The sequence below is a fragment of the Pinus tabuliformis genome, chromosome 1_1, assembly GCF_031772625.1.
Source record: "Pinus tabuliformis cultivar Carrire ecotype Pingquan chromosome 1_1, CPIR1, whole genome shotgun sequence".
NCBI lineage: Eukaryota > Viridiplantae > Streptophyta > Pinopsida > Pinales > Pinaceae > Pinus > Pinus tabuliformis.
Window position 1 is genome coordinate 856,108,703 of NC_142297.1, and position 6,326 is coordinate 856,115,028.

Consider the following 6,326-nt stretch of genomic DNA (forward strand, 5'->3'; position numbering starts at 1 on the left):
CTAAAAAAGCATAAAGGAATTTAAGAAATAATAATTAAATTCTTGAAAGCTAAAAAAAGCATAAAGGAATTTAAGAAATAATAATTAAATTCTTGAAAGCTCAAAAAACAAAAAAGTTAACCGCTAAATTTAGAAGTAGAATATAAATTTGTAAAGCAGAACACTAATTACATTCTGGAAAGGTCCAGAAAGAAGAAATAAACAGTTAAATTTAAAAACGCAAACAAAAAGAATTAAAACTGAAATTTAAAAAAGCCAAAGTAAAAAATTAAAAGTTCAATTTATTAAGTATCTGTTAATTTCATTTTAACTAAAAGAACGTCCGAATATAAAAGTGCGAGCATTTATTTGCTTTTGAAATAAAAATAGTAAGAATTTCAAATTTAGAAACGTACATCAGACATTTAAACTTGAAAAGAGTACGAATTTCAAATTTGGAAAGGTAGGGGAGAAATTTAAAAAAGTAAACGGTAACTTGATTTCACTAAAGTTAACGCGTGAATTCAAATTTCGAATTCCTATCTAAGTGGCCTACACCACTGAAATTTTATCTACATAGCATGTCAATGACATCTGGAATGATCAGAATGCATTCACAGGATTACTAATCAGCAATGAACTTAACTATAAATAGTTTTTTGGTTAGATAGTAAAATTTTCAAAATAAAATTTGAAAATAGGTTATTTAATATGAAAATTCCATAGTAGAAGTCATATCGATTAATAACATTTTTCTTTTATTTATATGGATTATTAATTATTTTACTTATTTATATATAGATTAATAAAATTTAAGGATAAGTTATTTAATACTAAAATTTCATAGTAGAATTCATATGGGTTAATAACATTTTTCTTTTATTTATATATGGATTAATAATTATTTTACTTATTTATATATAGATTAATAAAATTTTTAATGAGTAATAAGATTTTTTTTTAATATTTTTGGAAGAAGAAAATATAAATGATATATTATATAAATAAATTATTTATCTTAAACCTAATTTTTAACCTAGGTTTTTTTCAATAGTTATTAGAGACTTGCAAAATCCTAACCCTTTAAAATCCTAGTTACTAAATTTTTGAGGGCTTCTTTACCTACACTCAAGTAGTGAGTGATTACAACAATAACAACAATCATATGGAAGCATCCATTGGGTTTCCAAATAATATTTTGAGTTTAAAAGACATATGTTAATATATATATATATATATATATATATATATATATATATATATATATATATATATATATATGAATTCACTACTTATAATGAATTTATTATTAGATATTCCTATATATTGCACTATATATTAGCCCCATTAATTGTTTCCCTTTTTCAATGTAACGTTTGACCACTATGGTCACTATAATATCAAATGCAATATGTGTCTCTTAACAAAAAAACCATTATGAAAGCCAAAAAAATTACATTTCTCATATCCCATATAAACTTAATTTACTTTGATCATTCTTGGAGAATTACAATCCCTTCCAAAATGCAACTTCTAACCACTATTACCATTAAGAAAAAATGGCATTGATTACCTTATAATCCTTAAGGGACTAACTCTAATATTAAGTAAACCATATTGCAATATGATTTTTAACACAATGAATTCTAGAAATTATGAGCCCTAGTACACTCTCATCATAAAGACATTGTAACTTCTAAAATGTTACAACACATAAACTTTAATACCTAGCACATTAACAGTAACATTAAAACTATAACCTATATGTACTTAAAGTGGCTTAACATAGTGAAGGTAAAGAAGAATCAAGTGTGGATCCTTCAAATTGAATCCCATTGAAGGGGATATAAAAAATGTAGACTATTATGTAGATGATATTTTGACTATTGACATTGAGGCCAAAACCATTTTATGAGAATCAACCTATGGTAATGATGTTTGATGGGTACTCATAATTCTCGCATTAAATGATATAATGATGGCTTAAATTTTGTAAATTATTTAATTTCTTAATGTTGGTATCTCAAGTCATTTTCAACTATTATGCTTTCACAACCTGAATTATATGCATTTAAAATTTTATAGATTAGTATGTTTTTTTCTAATTTATCCCTAGATGCACTAACATTAAGGAAGTATATATATGCTTTTCTAAATTTAATTATATGTATTGCACCCTTGATTGGATTCTAAGAAAATACCAAAATGGATGGCTCTACCACGTACCCATTGTGATTATCATTAGTTTTCTCTTACTTCTCATTCGAAATCTGAATTATCATGAGATAGGATGCCTAAGTTCCAGTTCGAGTTTCAGTGTATCCTGAAAGAGCTGCAAGATTCATTGAAGTAGCCCTCGGGAGGATTTTGCTAATATTATTTGTTTCACATTTAATTTTTAAACTTGTGTCTATATTTTCTATTGCAGAAAGTATTTTTGTCCTACTTAAAAGAAAAATTAGAGTAGTGCAAGATATCAATTGAAAACAATAGTCGAAAAGAGAAATTACCTCATTCAAAAGAGACTAAACAAGGAAGTGATAATAGAACTAGTGTTATGATTTTGTCCTACTTAAAAGAAAAATTAGAGTAGTGCAAGATATCAATTGAAAACAATAGTCGAAAAGAGAAATTACCTCATTCAAAAGAGACTAAACAAGGAAGTGATAATAGAACTAGTGTTATTCTTATCATAGATAAAGAGGTAATGGAGAAAGATATTTATATCCCAACTATCAAAAAAATGATAAGGGTTTCTTCTATAACATCTGTCTCCAAATGTGGAGTAAACATATTGTGCTACATATTTAGTTAGAATCTATTAAATGATAGAAGTTATTGCAAGAAGTACAATCATTACCAGTAGCATTAAGGAAATTTCTACGATGAGGATTCAACTGGCCAACAATAGATGCTACACATTATTCATAATTCTAGCTCAAAATGTGTGGTTCTAGTGAGAAAATTGTAGGTTAAGTTAAATAGTAGAATCTTTAGAACATTGTCTAAAAATGATGGATTTCACTACTACAACAACGCTACTTTCAAGAAAAGAATTTAAGACAAAAGAAACCTTTTGCCTTAAAAAGTTACTCTTTATTTTAGTTATTTTACATTAAAATTTAATATCAATCGAATTGTCTTAAATATAAAATTTAAGACAAAGACAATTTGAAACAAAAATATTTTAAGACAAAATTTTATATTTAACACAAAAATAGTTTAAAACAAAAATATTATAAGAAAAAAATATTTTAAGACAAAAGTTTAAATTTAAGACAAACAATTTGAGACAATTTTATTTTAACAAAAATCATTATATTTAAGACAAAAGCAGTTTAAGAAAAAAATATTGTAAGAAAAAACTTTATATTTAAGACAAAAATAGTTGGAGACAAAAATATTTAAAACAAGTTTTTATTTAAGACAAAAACAGTTTAAGACAAAATTAGTTGAAGAAAAAAATTTATATTTAAGACAAAAATATTTTAAGACAAAACTTTATATTTAAGACAATGGCCACTTAAGACGAAACCCAGTTAAGACAATTAACAATTAAGACAAAAACATATCAATTTAAGAATTGACTATGAGGATACCTTTTCTCTTGTAATAAGGTACTCATCCATTAGATCAATTCTTTCTATGGCTACGCGGATGGGGTGGAAGATCCACTAGATGGATGTAAAAACAACATTTCTCAATGGGGTTATTGAGGAGGAGGTGTACATCGAGAAACCAGAAGGTTTTGAGACATGTGAATGGGAGTCTCATGTGTGCATACCCAAGCGTGCATTGTATGGTCTCAAACAAGCACCCCATGCTTGGTACACGAAGATCGATAGTTATATCACCTGTTTGGGCTTCACCATAAGTGAAGTGGATGCAAACCTCAATTACATCTTCGTAGAAGTTGAATTGCTTATTATTGTATTATATGTTGATTATTTGATTTTAACTAATGATGAACATCTTATCAGATCTTGCAAGGACGACCTTGCAAGGGAATTTAAAATGAAGGACATGGGTCTCATGCACTACTTCCTTGGGTTGGAAGTATGGCAAGACGATGGGGAATTGTTTGTCTCTAGACAAGTATGCAAATGAGATACTGCAAAGATTCTGCATGGAGAGTTGTAAACCCATGGAGACACCTCTAGCAAACAATTGGAGGAAAGAGGATACCACTTCAGGTGAAGAAGTGGATGCTACCATTTATCGACAGTTAGTAGGTTCACTCGTATATATTGTGAACACATGACCATATAATGTGCTATGCAGTCAACTAGCTAAGAAAATCTATAGTTAGGCCAACCAAATTATTTTGGAAGGTGGTTAAGCATGTTTTACGGTACCTCAGAGGCACTACCCAGTTTGGACTATGGTATAGACAGATAGAGGGAGTGAAGTTGTGTGGCTTCATAGATGTAGATTGGGTGTGAAGTCCATCAAACCGAAAGAGTACATCATGTGGATTTTTTTGTGTTGGATTTGTAGTTGTTTCTTGATACAACATGAAGCAAAGATGTGTGGTGCTCAGCTTGGCAGAAAAAGAATACATGGCTACAAGTCAAGCAGGATGTGAGGCAATATGGATTAGAAAGATACTTGTTGGACTGTTTGGTCAGATGATGGATGCAACTGTGATCTACTGTGATAATCAAAGTTGCATCAAACTCTCTGAGAATCATGTATTTCATGACTAATCAAAGCATATAGATATATGGTATCACGAGATACAAGACTATGTGCAAAGGGAGATAATGTTGCTACACTACATTGTGATAGACGAACAAGATGCTCACATTTTGAAAAAATATTTGTCAAGAGGGAAGTACGAGTTCCACATGTGCAGGATAGGGGTAGTTGATAATCCCTTTCTTGTTGAGAGGGACTATTGAAAACTGGAGCAAGAAATACTCAATTTGGTTTTTCCTTCATTAAATTGATAAAATTTGAATTTCCACATCAATAGACAACTTGGATGTAGTTAACTTGTGTGACATGACTTGCGTCACCCGGTTTACTCACTAAATTTGAGTTAGAGGAGTTAAAGTTTAGTTAAGCATGTGTGATTGCTAATTTGTAGAAATCAAAGACAATTATGTCAAGTTGTTCTCAGATAAACCAGTTCCAACTGTTGGAGGAACTAGTGGAAGGACAGTTGTGCAGTGGGACTTCAGTAGCGAGACACATGTGGATGGTGACTACAAGGTGAGTTGTGAATGATGAATCCAACAATAGACCTTGTTGATGATGGTGAAAATTCCTATAAAGAAGTGAATAACATGTTTGATCTAGTTGGTATGATTGTAGTTGATGATGACCTCTTTGCATCAGAGTTTGAGAATATAATCAAAATATGATATTATTGGTATTGACTACACCTTATTTGGAGACATCATTTGTATTATAGGGGTTGGTACCTTTCCATTGGATGTGGTTGGTGATGTGAAGACTAATCAACTTCTAGTAAAGATTCATACTGACTCTAACAATCCTATGGATGTTTGTTTACAAAAGGAGACCCCTCTAGACTCAACTCATTGGATTCTTTGTTTGTTCATGCTATTTTTTGTTCTCAACTTTCACTACAACAAAAAAGGTCATTGGTGAGGGTCATGCCTATGATAGACCTTTAAGGTTCATCACCATTGTTGCATATGGTGACGGTCCCTAAAAAACCATTGTTGTAAGTGCATATAGTGATGGTCCTTTAAGGTTTCTCCCTAAATCCATTTTCATTGACACTTTTGTTGACATCTATTAAAGGCCTGTCACTGATTCGCTCTTTGGTGACACTTCTAGTGACGAGATTTTATTGGCCCTCACCAATAATCTTTTTGGTTACCTTTAGTGACGATGAAAAAATGTTCGTCATCATTTATCATTCGAATGAGTTTTTGTTAATGTTATGTCATTGTTGCTATATTTTTTGTCAAAAGATAATGATTTAAGACCATTGTTATGGAGTCTTTATAATTATGTGTCCAAGGCCATAGTTGTTATAGTCAATCAATTTGTTAATAAGTAATTAGTGTATATCCTTTCCCTCAATTAATGAGAATATAGTTTCCTTATGTGTCAATACATGATTCATCTTTGTTAGGTTTATTATCTAGAAAAGTCCCTCTAGATGAAGTTCCAATATTGTGTGTAGGAACCATATTATTTAATACATAATCAAGCTTTGTAAATTCTATTAATGAGAGAGGCGTGAAACTCCTAAACACTCTTGGCACACCTTAACATGCTTTTTGCGACAACACTAGTGAAAGTTCCATGTAATAAAAGTTAGTAGAGGCAAAAATAATAACCATGATTGATGGGACACTTATTTCAAGCCG